Source organism: Rattus norvegicus, chromosome X (genome assembly GCF_036323735.1).
Source record: "Rattus norvegicus strain BN/NHsdMcwi chromosome X, GRCr8, whole genome shotgun sequence".
NCBI lineage: Eukaryota > Metazoa > Chordata > Mammalia > Rodentia > Muridae > Rattus > Rattus norvegicus.
Window position 1 is genome coordinate 102,379,548 of NC_086039.1, and position 10,995 is coordinate 102,390,542.

Here is a 10,995-nt window from a genome sequence, read left to right on the forward strand (position 1 = left end):
AACTGAGAATGGGACCCCCGTTGAAGGAATCAGAGAAAGGACTGAAAGAGCTTGAAGGGGCTCGAGACCCCATATGAACAACAATGCCAAGCAACCAGAGCTTCCAGGGACTAAGCCACTACCCAAAGACTATACATGGATTGACCCTGGGCTCCAACTGCATAGGTAGCAGAGGATGGCCTTGTTGGGGCACCAGTGGAAGGAGAAACCCTTGGTCCTGCCAAGGTGGGACCCCCCCCAGTGTAGGGGATTGTTGGTGGGGGCGGGAAGGGGTGTGGATGGAAGGGAACACCCTCATACATTCAGGGGAGGGGATAAAGGGCTTATGGATGGGCAACCGGGAAAGGGAATAACATTTGAAATGTAAAGAAAAAAATCCAATAAAAAAGAAAGAAGAAACCGAATTTAATATTTGAAACACTAAGTATAATCACTGTGGTTATGTATGTATTTTCAAAATTGTACATGGTTTTCCATAGAAGCAAAACAAAACTACACCAAACAACAAACAAAGACAACCCAGCAGAGCCAAGGTATATAGTGTTGCCAAATACAGATGTAAATATTCAATACAAGTTTGAGGTCCCATTTGTAATGGGTGACATTTTCCTTTCCCTATAGTACTCATATCCCTGAGTGTATCCACTATCCTCCTTCAAATTCACTTCCAACGATATGTCCAGAAGGTCATTTTGTACAGAGCAATGTGTTGTGGGGCCTTCAGTTTACCATATGATTGAAACAGAAGAATGAAGGGACGTGGGAACTCACAGCAAATGAAGCACTGGTGATAAAGCCAGGAGTCAGGTTCTCTGGTCTGTTTTGGAAAGAAGACAGAAAGACTGAAGGGGCCATCTGCACTGTGAGAAATGACAGGGTTTGGTGTATAGGGGCCATGCTCCCCAACTCTGGGCACTGCTCTATGTCTGGGGATTGCTGCCACAACAGTGTTACTGCCATTTAACCTCACCAGGGCTCAGAAGGGGGGAGTTTTCAGTTTCAGTCTACAGATGAAGAAACTGAGGCTCTGAAAGCTGAAGAACCTTGCTTCACTGAAATTCAATTGCCATCACTCTTGAGAAATATGCTTTTAGGCATTACTAACAAAGCCAAATTTTTGCTGCTGTAATAGTAAGATACCAATGCCTGGGGTATTTATGAAATATTCTATGTACAGTAGTTAGTAGTTGGTTGTTCATAAAATGAGTCTATTTCTTTAGAATATGAAGCTCTAGGTCCTTACTCAAATACAAAAGGATAGTATTAAGTTTCCCAGATGCTCTTCAACAGAGGAATTGATACAGAGAATGTGGTACATCTACACAATGGAATATTACTCAGCTATCAAAAACAATGACTTTATGAAATTCATAGGCAAATGGATGGAAGTGGAAAATATCCTGAGTGAGGTAACCCAATAACAGAAAAACACACATGGTATGCACACATTGATAAGTGGATATTAGCCCAAATTTCTTGATGCACAGAACACATGAAACTCAAGAAGGATGACCAAAATGCGAATGCTTCACTCCTTCTTTAAAAGGGGAACAAGAATACCCTTGGGAGGGAATACAGAGGCAAAGATTAAAACAGAGACTTAAGGAACACCCATTCAGAGCCTGGCCCACATGTGGCCCATACACATAAAGCCACCCAATTAGATAAGATGGATGAAGCAAAGAAGTGCAGGCCGACAGGAGCCGGAAGTAGATCTCTCCTGAGAGACACAGCCAGAATACAGCAAACACAGAGGCGAATGCCAGCAGCAAACCACTGAACTGAGAATAGGACCCCCGTTGAAGGAATCAGAGAAAGAACTGGAAGAGCTTGAAGGGGCTCGAGACCCCATATGTACAACAATGCCAAGCAACCAGAGCTTCCAGGGACTAAGCCGCTACCTAAAGACTATACATGGACTGACCCTGGACTCTGACCCCATAGGTAGCAATGAATATCCTAGTAAGAGCACCAGTGGAAGGGGAAGCCCTGGGTCCTGCTAAGACTGAACCCCCAGTGAACATGATTGTTGGGGGGAGGGCGGCAATGGGGGGAGGATGGGGAGGGGAACACCCATAGAGAAGGGGGGGAGGGGTTAGGGGGATGTTGGCCTGGAAACTGGGAAAGGGAATAACATTTGAAATGTAAATAAGGAATACCTAATTTAATAAAGATGGAGAAAACAAAACAACAACAGTAAAAACGTTTCCTGACTTATGTTGTGATAGAATAGAAAAACATTTTTTTTCCTGAAAACTGGAAGTTATTTTTTCCTTTTCTATAGTGGGTGTGTGACTTTCTAGGTGTGTTTTGTCTCTTGCTATCTATAGGAGTTTGTTCTTGTTTACGTTAAATCATCTTTAGCTTATTTATGATACTTGTGTAATTTAAATACCATGTAAACAGTTGATGCAGTATGTGGTTTAGGGAATGACGATAAGACTTCTGCACATGCTTAACAGGGATGCGTGTTTATTTTGAATATTTTGAGGCGTGCTGGTTAAGTTTGTGAAATTTGCAGACAGAAGGCTGACGGCATATTTTAGAATTGGCTGGTGAATATTTTAAGCCTGGTCTTCGGGGCTACTGCAATGCCACTTTTAATAAGCACTTCATTTGCAAGGTACTTGAGGAGCACTTTATTTCTCCAATTTTCATTGTGGAATGTCATCCATTAAATCAAGCTTGTTAGTTTTGTTTCTCAAACCTTCTGCATCTTTACTGATTTTTGTGCCTACTTGATTTATCAATTACTGAGAGAGGGATGTTAAGATCTCTCACTCTAATGGTAGATTTGTCAATTTCTTTTGGTAATTTGGTTTTTTTTCTGTTGATTTCGAAGCTGTGTTTTTAGGGGGCATGGAAGCATAAAACTGAGATACCTTTCTGTAGAATTATACCTTTCAGCACTCTTGCTCTGAGACCTATTATCCTTAATAATGTCTTTTGCCTTAAGGGCCATTTTTTTCTGATAAAAATATATAGCTACAGTAGATTTCCACAAATTTCCCCAGCATGCCTTTTTCTGTCTCTTTTCTTTAAACATTTCTATGCGGTTATATTTTAGTTGTAAATCTTGCTTACTACCCATGTATGGGTTTTTCTCAGTGTGCTGCTGATTTTGAGTTGAGACTTTCATAAATTGCATGTAACTGGACTTAAAAGGTCAATTATACACTGCTAAAAATCTAGATACACTATGATTTCTTATATATTAGAATTCCCTTTCCTTTCTTAGATTTTTATTTTCTGTGGGTTTTTGTTTTTTTTTGCAAATCTGTTTTTTACCATCTTGAATGTTTTGTATTATTTTTGTTCCACTAGAATATTAATTTACCAATATTTTAATTACTATTATTAAGAATTTGCAAAGAAGAAATGAAGAAAAGAAAGGAAAGGAAAGAAAAAGAAAAGAAAAGGATCAGTCAGGTAGTTATGGTGCATGTCTTTAATCCCAGCACTTGGGAAACAAAGGCACGTGAATCTCTTGAGTTTGAGGCCAGCCTTGTCCACAGAGTGAGTTCCAGGACAGCCAGAGCTACACAATAAAACTGTGTCTCAAAAAACAAAACAAACACAAAAGCTAAAACAAAAGCAGAGAGAGAGAGAGAGAGAGAGAGAGAGAGAGAGAGAGAATCTGCTTCTTTACCACATACTTATTTATATTAAGTCTTCAAAGTGGTTTTATTTTTATTAGCATATACATATACACATACATACATCATGCATAGTAATGGGTTTCATAAAGACATTTTCATTCAAGTATGTCATGTACTCTGACTATAACCCATCATACTCTCCTAGTCTCTCTTCCCTCCTCTCCTCCAACTCTGCTTCCCCTTCTCAAATAGTATCAGTTCTGCTTCTGTGTTATATACAAAATTTATGTTTAAGCATGTATGGAAGATCTAGGTTCTACATATGATAGGAAACAAGCAATATTTGCATTTTCAGCTTGGTACATTTCACTTAATGTCATTTCCAATTGCATCAGTTTTACTGCAAACGGCGTAATGTTGTTCTTCATGGTCAAGCAGAACTCCATTGTGTATATATGTGTATGAATACATAAATATATATAATATATTAATATATAAGCATATATAATACATAAGTATTCATATGATATATTTATAAATGTATATATATAATATTTTCTTTACCCATTCGTGTATTGACAGACACTTAAATTGATTCCATAACATGGCTACTACAGACGCTGTTATAAAAACATGAATGTGAAGATACTTTGTGATATGTTGACTTTAGTTTCTTCTGACATATACTCTCAGAAATATAGCCAGATATAGGAGGATAGTATGGCATTCTAATTTCATTTTTACTGGAGCTTCTGTACTGATTTCCATAGTAGCTGGATTAATTTACACTCCTTACAAATGTGTGTCCCTCCCCAAAACCACAAAAATACTCTCTATGTTCTTCGTGATAGGTATTCTGCTAGTGTGAGTTGGAATCTTTGTACTTTCATTTGAATTTTATTGATAATTAAGTATGCGCAACACTTCTTCGTAGGCTAATTGGCAATGCTTCATCCTTTGATAATTGTTTGCTCATCTAATTAGTTCACTAGTTGATTTTGCGTAGTTTTAGATTTCTTTATATATCCTGGATATTAATATCTTGTCAAACATATATGTAGCAATTCTATAGTTGTCTCTTGGCTCTGCTAACTGTTCTGCCTGCTGTGCTTTTCAATTTTATGCAATCCCATTCTCCAACTCTGTTATTTTGTGAATTATTGAAATAGTTCAGAAAGCCCTTGCTTACAGCTATATCTTGAATTGTTTTCTATATGTTTTTCTTTTTAACAATTTTAGAGATTTAAGTCTTATATTAAAGTCTTTGACTCATTCGGATTACTTTTTGTATAAGGTGAGAGATAAAAGATGCTTTTCTCCTATGTATTTCTTTTGTAAAGGACTTTGTAAGGAGAAGATGAAGTGAGATGGGTTTTTCTCCAGTACATTATCCCACTGGCGTACATGTCCATTGCTGTGCTGTTTTTGTTACTGTGACTCTGTAGTATAATTTGAGGTCAGGCATTTCGATAACTCCAGCAGTGGCCTTTCTATTTGGAGACTTTATTGCTTTCTCTAGTTCCATGAGCCATGTCACAGAGATTGTCTTTGGGATTGCCATGAACTTGTAATCAGTTTCAGTATGACAGCCATTTTCAAAACATTAATTTTCCAATCCTTGAGCATGGTGCATCTTTCCGTATTTTAATGTATTCAGTTTTTGAGTGTTTTAAAGTTTTCATTGTAGGGGTCTTTCATCGATTTGCTTAAGTCTATTCCTAGGTATTTTATTTGTTTTGAATCTCTTGTGAATGACATCAATTTCTCTCACAGCAGGTTTATAATTGGAATATAGGGAAATACTAATTTTTTTTACCCTCCCCCCCGGAAATACTAATTTTTAATGATGGTTTTGCACACTTAGAGTTTGCACAGGAGGAAAAGGAAGTGACAAAATGTGAGCGTTTGCTGTCTTAGCTATTTTTAAATGTTTCCCATGATTTCTGGTAACTATTCCCCTGTGTGTTGTACTAGACTCTTTAACTCTGAATTGCCCATAAATATGCTGCATTTTTCTAAAAATCAAGCCTTGGGGATGTATAGGTTTGAGGGGTGAGTACAGCTGGCAAACTGTCACCGTAAGAGAGATGTAAGCACTGTTACAAGTCAAATACTGTTGTGTTCTCTTGTTGTCAGTTACCAACACCCCAAGTCTGGAAGCCTCATCTTATTTCTGCCCATATAGTTTTTGATTTCCTTTATTTGTTTAATTATTTTCTGTCTGTCTGTCCATCTGTCCATCCATCCATCCACTAATATATATTGACAATTTCACATACATCAATACAACGAATTTTCATAATTCTCAGACATCTGAATCATACATCTGTGCTGAAATGTTTTTCCCTCTCTCTGTGATAGTTTTAGTTCTCAATTTGACACATTCTAGAATCACCTGGAAAGTGAGTCTCAATGACAAATTGTCTAGATTCATACCTGTGGGTGTGTCTGTGGGGAGGTGCCTTTACTATCAATTAATGTGGAGAGACCTACCTATTATGGGTGGAACCATTCTTTTGGGAGGGGATCCTGGACTATAACACAGTGGAGATAGTGAACTGAACCTTGGCATGTATGAATTCATCCATTGCTTTCTGCATACCTTTTTTTTTTCCTTTTTCTTCGGGGCTGGGTACTGAACCCAGGACCTTGCGCTTCCTAGGCAAGGGCTCTACCACTGAGCCAAATCCCCAACCCCCATCCATTGCTTTCTGATGTTGACTGTGCCTATCACATGCCTGGCTGATTTAGTTCCTGTTGCCTTGCCTTTCCTGTAGTAGTGGAATTCAACCTGGAATTGTAACCCAAATAAACTCTTTCTCTCTTGCTTTCTGCCAGGATACTTTATTACGGCAACAGGAGAAGAAGCTAGTACACCTTCTTCTTTTCATGTTTGATTTTATGGCCTCTTAAGTTTGCTGACATGAGGATGAGTGGGACATTAATTATGAGATCACTGGCCATTTACTAATTGCTACACCATTGGAAAAAATGACAGCTCTTTCTCTGGCAACCATTTATTGCCCCATGAGCTTCTCTCCATCCTAAATAAAATGATCACTAGGTTTCTAAGAGAAGGAATTCATTACACAGAAAAACATGCTCCCAATGAAATGTAGAATGCAATGTAATATGATTTACAATTGTAAAAATAAGCACAGATTTGCCCCAAATATAGCGCAAAACAGCGAACGGTTTTCAAGCACCAGAAAGTGAAATCACAACGTTGACTTGGTTTATCACTGACTTGTGGAGTTGCTGGATATTTGCATTCAATCAGCAATCTGTGAAGGCCTTTTCCATATTGTTTAAATCAAATGCAAGCATCTATTACACTAAGGAACAAAGACCATAAAAGCCTGTCCCACAATCAAGGCAATGCAGAGTGAAGCAGTGGGAAGATTAAGGATTTTAGAGCCTGAAATTTGGCACTCGAGCTGGGCTTTGCCAATGATTAAGAGTATGCTTTTCCATCTGTCTTAGTTAGTTTTACTGCTGTGAACAGACGCCATGACCAAGGCAAGACTTATAAAAGAAAACATTTAATTGGGGCTGGCTTACAGGTTCAGAGGTTCAGTCCATTATCATCAAGGTGGGAGCATGGCAGCATCCAGGCAGGCATGGTGCAGGAGGAGCTAAGGGGTCTACATCTTGATTTGAAGGCTGCTAGCAGAATACTGACTTTCAGGCAGCTAGGAGGAGAATCTTTTTTTTTTTTTTTTTTTTTGGTTCTTTTTTTTTTCGGACCTGGGGACTGAACCCAGGGCCTTGCGCTTCCTAGGCAAGCGCTCTACCACTGAGCTAAATCCCCAACCCCAAGGAGGAGAATCTTAAAACCCAATCCCACAGTGACACACCTCCTCCAACAAGGCCACACCCACTCCAAGGCCACACCTACTCCAACAAGGCCACACCTTCTAATATTGCCACTCCCTGGGCCAAGCATATTTAAAGCAACACACCATGCAAAAAATATCCTTCTCTTACAGGTCTTTTGGTGGGCTTTGATTAAATATAAAATGTCTTGACAATTACATAGATGACTTAATCAGTCAGGTTTTGGATGTGATAGACTTTCCTATCTATCTATCCATACATCTGTCTATCTGTCATCTGTCCTATCTGCCTATCTATTTGTCTATTCAGTGAAAAGAAAGCTATGTGTTGACACTGCAATGAGTGATAGGAATTAAATGTTTCTTAATTTCAAATATAACTCAGTGTCTCGTTACAGTGGCAGTTCATTAGAAAGCTTATGCAGGACTTAAAAATCTTTTATTGTTCTTAATGCTGTTCCTATCTTCAAAAACTTCAATATCTTGAAATATACTTTCAAGTATATTCTATAAATTACGTGTTTAACATGCACATGCTTGGCATTCTATCTCTAGAAAGCCTCGATGAGCTTTGCTCTGCCAAAGCGTCTGCTGCAAAGAGGAGATTGTCACTCCAGTCTCCCACGGGATCTTCATAGGAGAGAAGGCATCAACCCACAGTTCTCTTCACTTCAAACATCTTCCCTGACAAACATTCCCAGCTGCCTTGTATGGAATAAATCTGGACTTCCATTGCTTACTTGATCTGTGACCCAGTAATCCCTCTCAAAAGTAGAACAGCCAAAGCCTGGGGCCCGTCTTCAGACACTTGGAAGTCTCAGAATCTTCCATAGTGTGAGGCCACAGTCATGAAAATTTATAAACTCCCATTCACCGAACTCCTTTTCGACAAAAATATGTGTCTCAAAATGGTGAGGCTGGTGGAGTTACTGTTTAGGGAGTTGAAGCTCTTAGCGTCATTGGAATATGTTGGCAAGACTTCCCTTCGGCAGTGATGTTTCAGCTGGGACTTGAGAACTAGAGAACACTTTAGTCAAGGACAAGAGGAAGGAGGAACTATTCAGAGATGTTAGCCAGATATAACAGGCAGGAAATGCTCTATGACCCAGTTCATCCTTGGGGAAATCCTGTGTGCAAATCCACTACTCTGCAGTTGGGCATGTCAAGAAAACTGTGCGAAGCTTCTCGGACAGCTGTAGAAAATGTTCTAACTCATTCTCTCTACCATGACCTCAAGTCCATCTTCACAAGACAGTGTTACCTTGTCACTAGGATTCATGTCTGCAGAATTCTTCTCTTTTTTAGAGAAAAGAAGAAAACCATTACATACAAACAAATCACAATTTGTTTTACACATTTTCACATATAGTAATGCAAAGTAATTCTTAAGAGATATTTCTTTCGTTTTCGTAAATAATATTTTTTCTTTGAAGGAAGTCAGAACTTGGGGATCAGTACCATCTAGTGGACACATCTGAAATTGCTATTTGTTCAGAGCCTATAGATACTAAATTATTTTAAACTATGTGCTAGGGTTTGTTTGTTTTTTTTTTCCCATCCTTTTTTGTGACAGTGGGAGAGTGTGTTTAGTGATTTGATTAGTGTGTGAGTTACCTAGCCCTTTAATGAGACACATACATGAATAAATATGAAGCCTTTTAAAATCTTCTTGTCTCTTCCGAAATAATGTGACTACGTGTATATATTGAATATATAAATGTTTATGTCCAGACATGCATTTTGACAACCTTTTTATCATCAAATGAAATTGAGACTGTATAACAATATTATAAAATGCTATAGTTTTCATAGTGTCCCGTGCTAGAGCAAACTGGCTCCTAACCATTGCCCAGCCTTGGTGCATGTAGGCTGCTGGCACTGAAGTGGGTCACACAGTGGAAAAGAAAAAAAATGCTATAGTTTTCCTTGTGACTTTCAAGATTAATTTGTGTTTCAAAAATAACTTTCATGGAGAAATAATCATTCACTAGAGAAAATCCTTGAGCTGTCTTTTATTCTGTTAAATAGAAGGATATCTATTCTGGGCAATTTGGTTCAGATTTTCCATATGAATTTCTATGTGTTTACTGGTAAGTAAGTGAGTCACATAAATTTTTATGTTTTTCAAATACCAAATCATTATGTATGATCATGTACATATGTGTATATTATTTTCCTTTATTCTTCAGAATTTCATGCAGTGTACTGTATCTCCTTTCAACATGCCTCCTCCCAGATTTTAACTTCCTATCTTTTTATTTTTGATAGTGCCCTAAGTCTAGCTGGTGCTGCCAAGATGTGCATGAATGTGGGAACAGCTGGTAGAGCTTTGGAAAGCTATCACTGACCAAATCATCTCTAAAGATGGATTCTCCGTGGCCAACAACTGTCCGCTGCTAGTAGCTCATCAGTAAGGGATAGACTGGAGACTCTCTTCCCTACTTTTGCCAGAATTTTGGTTGCCTTGATTTTGTGTTGGTAACTACAGTTCCTATGAGACCATAAGTGTGTAATGCATGTTTTAATTTATATAAACTATAGTTTTTTTTCTCAATTTCAACATTTGGTTATGATGCAAGATTATTGTTGAATAGTTTTGCTGTAAATTTCAATACATTTAAAAAAATCCAATTTATTTATATCTGACTAAAATATTCTGGAAAAAATTTTCACATACTTCACATTTCTTGATGGTAACTTTTCTTTTTATTAAATAAAGTCTGTTTTTTTACTTTTTCTTACTGCTTCTAGTTAATTAATAATCTGATGTGCTATAAAATTGGCACTAGTTATGTATCTTTATCACTTTATGATCACCGTCAAAAAAGGAAACGTATAGATAGCTTTGCTGACAATGTTCATGAGTGGAAGATTTTTGTCTGGCATGTGTACTTTTAGAATCAAGTAGGGGAAATAAAACATGTTCCTAAGAGTGACAAGAAGGAGAAAGAAGTTAACACAAAGAGAGTAATGTAAAACGCGACAGAAATTGTTAAAATATTTCAAGAGAAAGATTTCATCTTTGAAACTTCCTGTCCTATGCCCTGTTCTGCCTCTGACATGTCACCACTTGAAAATATTTGTTTATTTGTAGTATGTGCCATTGTGTTCCCATATAGGTGAGAGGTCTCTCCTTCTAGCACTGCAGGGACTCAAGCTCACACCATCACCTTTCATTTCAACATCATAAGAAGTGATTTCTCATAATGCCAATTATCTGTGTACTTGGCAGGAGCTTGAACTGTTGTATTTCGTCATGTGTTATTTTTAATATTTCTTCATTTTTAGCTAATTTAATAATAGTCATACACATCATGGGGCAAAGTGTGATATTTAAAGCATTAATTTTAAGACTAAAGTGATTCTTAGCATATTCATAACCTCAAACATTTACTTATTTCTCATGCGAGCACTTCAAATCCTTTCTTTTAGTTATTGTGGAATATACAGTATATTATTAACTACAATGTCTTCAGCTGTCCTGGGATGCCAGAAATTACTCCTCCTATCGACTGTTCTGCAACTCTTGTTCAGTGATGTCCTCATCATTCTCCTGCCTC

General features: G+C 37.8%; 1 pseudogene; it reads left to right on the forward strand.

The window, feature by feature from the left end:
- The first annotated feature begins 9,211 nt into the window (after positions 1 to 9,211).
- On the forward strand, positions 9,212 to 9,333 carry LOC120099456 (small nucleolar RNA SNORA42/SNORA80 family; annotated as a pseudogene).
- The last annotated feature ends 1,662 nt before the right edge of the window (positions 9,334 to 10,995 follow it).